Raw genomic sequence first — 11,972 nt, 5'->3', positions numbered from 1 at the left:
CCAACCATTCTTTGGGTCGACTCAAAGTTCACTTGGGTCGACTCAACTTCTTCTTGGGTCGACCCTCTCAGTAATTCCAGAGAACCATTTTCTGTCTATCTTTCTGTCTTGCCTTTGGGTCGACCCTCTCAGGGTTTGGGTCGACTCAAGCTTGGGTCGACTCAACCACTGTGTGGGTCGACCCTCTCAGTAAATCCAGAGAGCATTTTTTCTTTGCATTTTGAGGTTCTTTGGAGGTTGGGTCGACTCATGCCTACCTTGGGTCGACCCAACTCACTGTTCATTTGTGCTGTTTTTGCAGGAGTGTGCCAGATGATTCCTTTAAGTCCCGGGGTCGACCCAATCAACCTATGGGTCGACTCAATTCACACTTTGCTGCATTCTCAAGATTAGATCCATCCAAATGAACAAGACCATATATATATTTTCAATTAAGCATATGTACTGAGAGTAATGAACTTATAAATGAAGTATCAATTTAACTTATAGCATGCTTTGGATAATTATTTGTTAATCATCAAAATAACACTATCATCCTCAATCTCCCTCTTTTTGATGATTACAAAATAAAGAGTATAAGCCTATTGATACTTGTCTTTAAAATCAGTTTATAAGAGGGATTAAATTTCTGAATTTCAGCTTTTTATATATACTTGTGAAATCTCCCCCTTTATCATCCAAAAGTTGCCAATTTGACTTTTTGAATGGCTCCCCCTTTCATTTATAATTCATTAGCAATGAAACTTCAAAAATTTATGAGTTTCAGCTTATGTATCGGGGTGCGAGAGGAGCGTGCCAAATTCTGAATTTATATGTGCCAAATTCTGAAACTTGATAGAAATTTTTGATTTTGTGATTTTCATTGTTGCAAATTGCTCCCCCTTAGATATATAAGCTTTCTTATATGATTTTCAATTTGTTTGCCCATTTATTTCTCTTTTCTTTTCATAACTTCTTTACTCACTCTTTCTCACAAAAGTAATACTCTTTCTTCTCAAATGAAATACTCTTTCTTTTCTTAGAGTGAATACTTTATCTTTTCGTCTCCCCCTTTATATACTCTTTCCTTCTCTTCTCCTTTATATACTCTTTCCTCTTCTCCCTTTATATACCCTTTCCTTCATAACTTCTTTTATATACTCTTTCCTCTTCTCTTCTCCCCCTTTTTGTCATCATCAAAAACATAGATATGGGAAAAGATGCAATAACGAACAAACTTCAAACTTCATTGATCAAAATAGGAACATTTTCATATATTAATGCTCAAAACGATGAAAAGTACAATGTTCCACAATCAAGATTTAAAGGTATAAGGAAAAGACAAGATACATAAGGGAAAAAGCAAGATACATATAAGAAAAGGCAAGATACATACGAGAACTAGATTTCTAACCTAGGCTCTAAACATAAATGCTAAAATCAGCCTAGGGAGAATCTAATGGCTGGGATCTAGTCCTCATCCGCCTAGCATAAGTGGCGAGGGGAGGTCGAGCCTGGTGAGACTGGGTCTGGCGTGGAGCACGTCGAGCTGGATGACTCTGTGCCGATATCTCTGACTCAGCAGCCTGTGGCACAGAAGGTCCATGTGTCTCTCTCTCTCATGAGTGCTCCAATCTGCTGCCTCAGATCACTGATATCAGCAGACATGACATCCAAGCGGGCGTCCAATCGGCTCGTGAGCCCGTCAGTAATAGTCCTCGCCTGAGCTGACATGAGCTCTGTCATCCTGCTCCAGAAGTCATCCGTATCTGTCGGAGGAGCAGATGACGATGGTCCAGCCTCTGAGGGTGCAGTAGGATGATCCATAGGCTCCTCATCCTCACCCTCTGGTGCTTCACCCTGAATGCCTGCACCAGTATGTATTCACTGCCCGTTCACTTTCTCATAACCCATGCGTATGAGTGACCGTGCAGTGTACGTGTCTGTGGGTTGCAGATTCTTGAATGCTTCCTCCTCGAGAGGTAACCCATGCTGACGGAAGATCAATGTAAGTATCATGCCATAAGGCAATGATACCCTGTTGCTGCTTATTACCTTTCTCATTTGCCTCAATATCATGGCCGGAAGATTTAGGAGAATCCCCCTAATCATGCACTCCATAACTGCAAGATCTCGTTCTGAGATGAGATCGAATCTCCCGGTCTTCGGAAATAAAATTCTATTTATCATATTAAGCAACAACCTCATCTCGGCGGAAAGAGAACTAGCTATTACCTTCTGAGAGAAATCGAAGTTCTCATTTTCCATGATCAGCTGAAGAGCTCTCATTTTGTTATCTGATCTTTCCGGAATAGCTCCCGTGCAAGGTAGGTGTAGAAGCTCACTCAAGCTCTCCTCGGATACACGGATCCGAACCCCTCTAACATCTGAAACAAGCCCTCCCATACCAGTCTTGAGGAAGGCGTAGAACTCTTGGACTAACCCGGGGTATATCACCACATCAAGGGAGCAAAGATACTCCCATCCTTGTCTTTGGATCCATTCCCAAATTCGAAATCCTTCTTGGTTGAAAAACTCCGAATGGATCCTTCTTCCGGTAGTAACCGGCCTCCCCGCAAATCTTGCAAGGAGCACTGAGGGGGAAGGAGGAGGAGGGACCTCCGCACGTGCCTCACGTGGTGGAGACACGGGAGAAGGCTCGGTAGGGCGCCTTTCCTCTTGTTGGACTCGGCTCACTCTTCCGGATCTTTTGGCTACGGCTCGTTTGGGACCCATTTCTCCAAGATCTTAAAGAAATCTACTGTTTGGAGGAGTCTAGTGGAGATTGGAGAGTGGGGACAAGGATTTTCGGAAGAAGACAAAGGGCAAACAGTGCCCTAGATGAGCTCTCGGGCCCCCTTTTAACAGTGGGGTCCCGACGTTGGGTCGACTCAAGAATTTTCTTGGGTCGACTCAACGTTGGGTCGACCCTTGTTCTGGGTTGGGTCGACCCAAGTGCAGAACTTGGTTTTCTCTCCCTTTTTGCTTCTAAAAAGTTTTCCTCGCTTTTAATCCTTATAAGCTCCTTATGGGACATTGATACATGAGTAAGAAATTTATAGACAACAAATTTGACTCATGTTTCATGGGATTTTTGAAGTTAGAAGAATGTATCATGAGACTACTAACTTCCTTTCATATTCATTCAATAAAAGGATCACATATACCTAATTTCCTTCTGAGCATACAGAATCTATCTTCACTCAGTGGTTTTGTGAATATATCGGCCAATTGTTTTTCCGTGCATATATGCTCAATGCATACATTTCCATTTTGCACATGATCCCTAATGAAATGGTACCTTATTTCTATGTGTTTGGCCTTAGAGTGCTGAACTGGATTTTTAGTGAGATTGATAGCACTCGTATTGTCACACTTAATAGGAATATTTTCTAGTTTAACACCATAGTCCTCTAGTTGTTGCTTGAGCCATAATACTTGAGCACAACAACTACCAGCAGCTATGTATTCAGCTTTGGCTGTGGATAGTGCTACTGAATTCTGCTTTTTACTAAACCATGATACTAAATTGTTTCCTAAGAATTGGCATGTGCCACTTGTGCTCTTTCTATCTAATTTGCATCCGGCAAAATCTGCATCTGAGTATGCAAGCAAATCTAGACATGAGTCTCTCGAGTACCATAATCCAATGGTGGTGGTTCCTCTTAAATATCTAAGGATCCTCTTAACTGCACTTAAATGTGACTCCTTAGGATCCGATTGATATCTAGCACATATCCCTACACTAAATACAATGTCGGGTCTACTAGCCGTAAGATAGAGCAAGGATCCAATTAGTCCTCTATAGAGCTTAATATCTACACTTTTCCCTTTTTCATCCTTGTCTAGCTTATTAGTGGGATTCATTGGAGTGCCAATTCCCTTATGATTTTCATTACCAAACTTCTTCAGTATTTCCCTTGTATACTTAGTTTGATGAATGAAAATACCTTCTTTGGTTTGTTTGATTTGTAATCCTAAAAAGAAGCTTAATTCTCCCATCAAACTCATCTCAAATTCTCCATGCATTAAATCAGCAAATTCTTTGCATAGAGTATCGTTAGTGGCACCAAAGATTATGTCATCTACATATATTTGTACCACTAGTAGATTTTTGTCCTTTCTTTTGAGAAATAGAGTTTTATCTACATTTCCTCTACAAAAGTCATTATCAATGAGAAACTTACTTAGTCTATCATACCAAGCCCTAGGTGCTTGCTTTAATCCATATAATGCCTTATGCAATTTAAACACATGATTTGGCAATTCATGATTTTCAAATCCTGGAGGTTGTTCTACATATACTTCCTCTTCAATAATACCATTTAAAAATGCACTCTTCACATCCATTTGATATAATTTAAAGTCCATAAAGCATGCAAATGCTAGAAGTAATCTTATAGCTTCTAATCTAGCTACAGGAGCAAATGTCTCATCATAATCTATTTCTTCTTCCTGATTGTATCCTTTAGCTACAAGTCTAGCCTTATTTCTTATAACTACTCCATTTTCATCTAATTTATTTCTAAATACCCATTTTGTTCCAATTACTGAATTATGCTTTGGTCTTTCAGTTAATGTCCATACATTACTTCTTTTAAATTGATTTAATTCCTCCTGCATGGCATTTATCCAGTTAGTATCTTTTTCAGCTTCTTCATAAGTTTTAGGTTCTAATTGTGAAACAAAAGCAAGATAATCATTTAAATTCCTAAGAGAAGATCGAGTTCTTACCCCTTGAGATGGATCACCAATAATTAAGTCTTTGGGATGTCCATGTGCATACCTCCATTCTTTTGGCACGTCTTGGGGTTGTGGTGGCACGCAATCTTCTCCCTTATCTTGATTTGGCACGTCATCTATATTCAACTTTTCAAAGTCTATAATTCCTGTATCATCATCAACAATACTTTCTTTCCTAGCAGACTCACTATCAGACTCATCAAATATAATATTGACCGACTCTTCCACTACTAAGGTTCTTTTGTTGAATACTCTGTATGCCTTGCTAGAAGTGGAGTATCCTAAGAAGATACCTTCATCTGACTTGGCATCAAATTTACTTAAGTCCTCCTTGCCATTATTTAAGATAAAACATCTACATCCAAATACTTTAAAATATTTTGCAGTTGGTTTCCTATTGTTCCAAAGTTCATAAGGAGTTTTCTTAGTTATAGGTCGTATTAAGACTCGATTTAGAATATGGCAAGAAGTGTTTATAGCTTCAGCCCAAAAGTATTTTGGAAGATTTGACTCGCACAACATTGTGCGTGCCATTTCTGCCAATGTCCTATTTTTCCTTTCAACAACCCCATTTTGTTGAGGCGTTCTAGGTGCTGAAAATTGATGTGATATTCCATTTTTAGTGCAGAATTCCTCGAAGTGTTGATTTTCAAATTCCGTGCCATGATCACTTCGAATTGCTACCAATGTGAGTTTCTTTTCATTTATGATTTTATTGTATAGTTTCAAAAATTCTGAAAATGCTTCATTCTTATGTGCCAAAAATAAAACCCATGTGTACCTTGAAAAATCATCTACAATAACTAGTCCATACTTCTTCCCTCCTAGACTTGTAGTTCTAGTAGGTCCAAATAAATCCATATGTATGAGTTCAAATGGTCTAGTTGTTGAGACTACATTTTTCGATTTGAAGGATGACTTAGTTTGTTTTCCCAATGAACATGGTCCACATATTTTGTCTTTTTCAAAAGTCAATTTTGGCACATCTTTTAGTAACTCCTTCTTAACTAGTTTTGATATTAATTCCATACTAGCATGTCCTAGTCTTCGATGCCAAAGCCAACTAGTTTCATTTTTCTTTTCTTCATTAGTAATTAAGCATAAACCATTTTTCTTGCCTAATTCTTGAAGATCTACTAAATAAATATTCCTTTGCCTTTGTCCTACAAGTACAATACTATTATCTTTAGAATTTGTGATTATACATACAGATGCTTCAAATGTAACTTTAAATCCTTTATCACAAAACTGACTTATGCTAAGAAGATTATGTTTCAAACCTTTAACTAATAAGACATTTTCTATAAAAACAGATGGAGCAATGAAAATTTTACCCTTTCCAATGATATACCCTTTACCATTGTCTCCATAGGTTACTACTCCACCATTCTTTGGTTCCAAGGTGACAAATTGATCTTCGTCACCAGTCATGTGTCTTGAACAGCCGCTATCTAGATACCAACGTTTTTCAACTTTGTCAGCTGCAAGACACACCTGCAATCAAAATCAAGAAGAAACTTTAGGTACCCAAACTAAGTTGGGTCCTTTAGGGTTAGTACTCCATGTTCCTTTTGGAACCCAAACTTTTTTGAATTTTATCTTTTGATTATTACTTGATTTGTTTTGACTAGACTTTCTAAAGTTACATTCATATGCTCTATGTCCTAACTTATTGCAATAATAACAAGTAATATTTTCATTTTTAGCTTTTACAAAAATATTCTTTAATAATTTTTGTTTCCTATTTGTTTTATATCCTAAACCGGCCTTATCATATACAGCTTTTTGGCTATCAAGAATCAAATTTAATTTGGTAGAACTAAGAGTAAATTTATCTACCAAAGTTTTATATTTTTCAGCATCTTCTTTTAACTTAATATTTTCAGCAATTAAGTTCTTGGTTTCATTTTCAAGTTTCCTACTTAATGTTTCGTAGTTATGAGACAGTTTTATCTTATCTTTAATGAGAGATTGATTTTCTTCTTTTAGAGCTTTGTTTTTATTAATTACTTTCTTATGTTCTTCCATGAGTTCTAAAAATGCATCATGTAATTCATCAACAGTAAAATCACAGTCAAGTTCAGAATCTACCTCATCGTCATTGGCCATATGACATATTTGGGTCGTGTCTTGATGATCTTCGTCCTCCGAACTTGATTCCTCACTCTCACTCCAATCGGCCATAAAATTCTTCTTTTTCAATTTTCTTGCCATCCACTTCAAATCTAGGCAATCTATCTTATAATGCCCGGGTTTGTTACACTCATAGCAAATGGGAGTTTCTTTCTCCTTTTCTTTATCCTTACCCTTTTCTTTGCTTGAGTTACCTTTAATGAAGGGCTTCTTTTTATGGAATCTATTCTTACCTCTCATGAATTTTCTGAATTTTCTTCCAAGCACTGCCATCCCTTCTTCATCAATATCTTCATCATCATTTGAATCTTCCGATTCAGTTTGTTGTCTAGGGGTGGTAGTCTTTAGGGCAATAGGCTTTCTCCTCTTGACCTCATCTTCTGAATTTTGCCTCATTGTCAACTCATAGGTCATGAGTGATCCTAGAAGCTCCTCTAACTGCAGTGTGTTGAGGTCCTTTGCTTCTTGAATAGCGGTTACCTTGGCCTCCCAATTTCTTGGTAGAGACCTGAGAATTTTACGCACCAAATCAGAGTTAGAATAAGACTTTCCTAAACTCTTAAGCCCATTTATAATATCAGTAAAACGAGTAAACATATCAGTTATGGACTCAGTAGATTCCATTTTAAACAGTTCATACTTGTGTACTAATATGTTTATCTTAGACTCCTTAACTTGATTGGTCCCTTCATGTGTGACCTCAAGTCTATCCCAAATTTCTTTGGCGGTGGTGCAAGTGGATATTCTATTAAATTCATTTACATCTAAAGAGCAGTAAAGTATATTTACAGCTTTTGCATTTAACTGTGCTAATCTTCTATCATTTTCATTCCAATCCATTTCTGGTTTGGGTATGATAGTGCCCTCTATGTTAAGTGTGGGTGTGTGAGGTCCTCTAGTGATGATTTGCCATAGTTCATAATCTGAAGCTTGAATGAATATCCTCATTCTGGCTTTCCAATATGTGTAGTTTGTGCCATTAAATAGAGGAGGTCTATTTGTGGATTGTCCCTCACTCATTGCACATCCCACTTGGGTTGTCATGATCTTTAACTCTTGATTGTTAGATCAATGAGTACTATTAGAGCACCTTGCTCTGATACCACTTGTTGCCCAAGGTGACAAGCCAAGAGGGGGGGTGAATTGGTTTCTTCTTAACTTTAGTGCTTTTAAAACTTTCTTAGTTAAATGCGATGGATGCTTTCTTAGGTTATTAGAGTGAGTTAAACTAATGCAAGAATAGAAAGTAAAGCAAGAGAGAATGAAAGCACAAACACAATCCAAACACAACAATATATAGTGGTTCGGTGCTCTCCTTAGCACCTACGTTCACTCCCCAAGCGTACCCTTGGGAATTCACTATAATCTCGCGGATTACAGTTGGATTGTTTTCCGGGCTCACAATCCAAAAACCTTGTTGGTTTTACGGGATCACCAACGAACCTATACAACTTTGGTTTTCCGGGTTCACCAAAAATCTTGTTGGTTTTGCGGGCTCACCAACGAACCTTTACAACTTTGGTTTTCCGGGTTTACCAAAAACCTTTGTTGGTTTTGCGGGCTCACCAACGAACCTTTACAAAGTATTCAAACAAATGAAAAGAAAAGATTTAAACTCCTAAATGAGCATATAGAACAATATGAGCAATGAAGAAGAGTTAGAAAGAAATTATCGCTTTGAAGTCGCTTGGCTCTTCTTTGTCAAGGAAGCTTCACTCTTCAATGGGGGAAGGAGCTCTTGATGCCTCTTTGAATCTGCTCTATCCCTTTTTTTGATTTTTGAATGAAGCTCTTGATGAAGAAGATTAGGGCACTTTTGTATTCTTGTGTATTCTTTGATAGACCTCTCAAAAGATATTTCTCTCTGATGAATAGTGCCCCTTTAAATAGCCTCCCACCTTCTTTGGTCAAGCCCCAATGGTTAGAATTCAAAAACTAGCCGTTACTGACCTTGGGAAGGACAAAAAGTACATCTGCAGAACTATCCGTTACTGTTCAGCCCGTGTTTGGGTCGGCTCAACCTGTCCTTGGGTCGACCCAACTTGGCCTTGGGTCGACTCAAACATTCCTTGGGTCGACCCTCTCAGAGAACACAGAAACATGAATTTCAAACTTCCTTCACTTGGGTCGACCCAACCATTCTTTGGGTCGACTCAAAGTTCACTTGGGTCGACTCAACTTCTTCTTGGGTCGACCCTCTCAGTAATTCCAGAGAACCATTTTCTGTCTGTCTTTCTGTCTTGCCTTTGGGTCGACCCTCTCAGGGTTTGGGTCGACTCAAGCTTGGGTCGACTCAACCACTGTGTGGGTCGACCCTCTCAGTAAATCCAGAGAGCATTTTTCCTTTACATTTTGAGGTTCTTTGGAGGTTGGGTCGACTCATGCCTACCTTGGGTCGACCCAACTCACTGTTCATTTGTGCTGTTTTTGCAGGAGTGTGCCAGATGATTCCTTTAAGTCCCGGGGTCGACCCAATCAACCTATGGGTCGACTCAATTCACACTTTGCTGCATTCTCAAGATTAGATCCATCCAAATGAACAAGACCATATATATATTTTCAATTAAGCATATGTACTGAGAGTAATGAACTTATAAATGAAGTATCAATTTAACTTATAGCATGCTTTGGATAATTGTTTGTTAATCATCAAAATAACACTATCATCCTCAATGCGGCTCCTCTTGAGCATCATTTCTCGGTCTTTGTTCCCAAAGACCGGACGGTTTGATTTTGTGTCTGAGAGGGACCTAGCCCTCATGTACTACATTCTTCAGGATACCCCCATAAACTTTCCCAAGATGATATATAGATACCTATGTGAGCCACTAGATAGACCTAGGCTCACCCTCCCCTATGGCATGATGTTCACCCTTATCTTTAGGGAGGCCGAGATCCCTATTCCTGAGGGGGAACCCTCTCGCGCATTGCGATGGACAGATCGCATGCGTCCGGGGACCCTACACAGGATGGGGTTTCGGAAGGTAGAGGGGACCTGGGTTAGGAAGTCTTCCACCTCCACACATACCACCAGACATTCCCCTAGTCCTGAGCCAGACTCAGATTATCCTGACTTTCCCTCCACTTCTGCTCCTACCACCTCAGCCGGACCCTCCTCCTCAGCTCCTCAGCCCATGGAGGTCCGGATCGCTCCTGAGCAGCTCCGGGAGTTGCGCCAGGACATAGTTAGAGACCTGCGGGATGATCCACTTCGGGAGCTCCGGGGTTCAGTGCCTGCTCCCTCTCCTGCACCATCTTCAGCATTGGTCCCTTCCTTGACAGCCGTGACTGAGATGACGGCCCATGTGCGGGAAGAGATCGACAATGTACGGTTCCTGGTCCAAGCCCGGTTCCATAGCATGAGCGAAGTCTCGAGCACCACTCGGAAGATGCACGATAACGTCCGACAGGATATGGGCACCACTACCCAGGGGGCCGAGCGCTTGGTGAATGTGCTCATCGACAAGCTGGACACACTTCAGAAGTCGGTGACCGAGCTCGATACGACACATAGCAGGGCCACCTCGGCCATTATCCGACAGCTCGAGCACGTCACCAATGCAGTCACACTACTTGCAGAGCGCATGCCCCGGGGACCCGCATCCTCCTCGAGGAAGCCTTAGATCATTTTGTGTTATTTTGACATGTACTTTTTTGCTTTACTTATTGTATTCTAAAATGTATTTACATACACATCAATACAATGAGTAGACATATTCTCTTCAATTGTGTGCAATTTGATCTCTAAGTGATTGTTTGTTCTGCTTACCTCCTTTTTGATATGATGACAAAAAGGGGGAGAAATATTTAGTAGATATGTAAATGGAATCAACATAAAAGAACTCAAAATGAGAATCAAAAATTAAAACATAATTTGTTCTTAGTGGATTTGGTACCTCGAGGCTCATTATTTCTCTGTTGGGGCTCCTAATGGAGTAATCTCCAGAATCTATTCAAGGGATATTCGGAGATTAGCTGAATCCTACTCAAGAACAAATTGACAGATTTTTCCTCTAAAAACCAAAAATTTCAGTTCAAAAACTTCAATGCATTAAAAGGAAATTCAGAAAATCAAAATAAAGTTGAATGCATATGTTGAGGAGGAGAATCTGAATTTTTAAGAAAGCTAAATCATTAAATATATATAAGCCAAACAATTGATTGCATGATATGAAGGCTTATATAATTCCAAATGAAAGGGGGAGCTTTAATTCCAAAATTTATTGTTTCACACCATTCAAGCTTGGATAAATTAAATAACCAGACACTTGAATTCATTTATGGATTTTATTTCCTTGTTTATTGAGCAATTCACTTTACATATACTCAATATTTTGTCATCATCAAAAAGGGAGAGATTGTGGAGTGATTGATCATAACCCTATTTGATTTTGATGAGCTCAAAGCATCTGAGTATATCTCTTGTTTACTAATGAATTCAATTGAGTGTTTCAGTGAAAATCTTGTCTAAAGTGTTTCTAGACTTGGTTCATAATATTTTGGATAAGTTAAGAAGTCAGTTTGAACCAAAGTCTGAGACTCGAGTCGACTCCGGAGTATTACGAGTCGACTCCAAGCGTATCAGAATCACTGGCACGGGCTCGAGTCGACTCCGGATCATTACGAGTCGACTCCGACTGAGAACAGACAAACGAGCAGAAAGCATCAACTCAAAACCTGTCAGCGAGTCGACTCAGAAGTGCGCGAGTCGACTCCGATGTTTACCGAGTCGACTCCGGAGTAGTATGAGTCGACTCCAAGGAGTTACAGACAGAAAAGTCAGAGAGCGAATTTCGACCCTGAGATTCGAGTCGACTCCTGTGGAACGCGAGTCGACTCCGATGGTTGGTAGGTCGACTCCAAAGAAAGCGAGAGTCGACTCTCAGTGGTTCACAAGGCAAAAGTCAGAGAGCAGTTTTCGAACTCTGAGATTCGAGTCGACTCCCGCAATGCGCGAGTCGACTCCGAGACAGCGCGACCCCAAAAAGACAGAAGACCGAATTATTGTCTCTAAGAGCCGAGTCGACTCCCAGACAGCTCGAGTCGACCCCAAGGCAGCGCTACACCAAAAAGGCAGAAGGCCATGTTTCGGAAACTGAGAGCCGAGTCGACTCCAG

This window comes from Phoenix dactylifera, unplaced genomic scaffold (assembly GCF_009389715.1).
Source record: "Phoenix dactylifera cultivar Barhee BC4 unplaced genomic scaffold, palm_55x_up_171113_PBpolish2nd_filt_p 000178F, whole genome shotgun sequence".
NCBI classification, from domain to species: Eukaryota; Viridiplantae; Streptophyta; class Magnoliopsida; order Arecales; family Arecaceae; genus Phoenix; species Phoenix dactylifera.
This window is presented reverse-complemented; position numbering follows the sequence as displayed.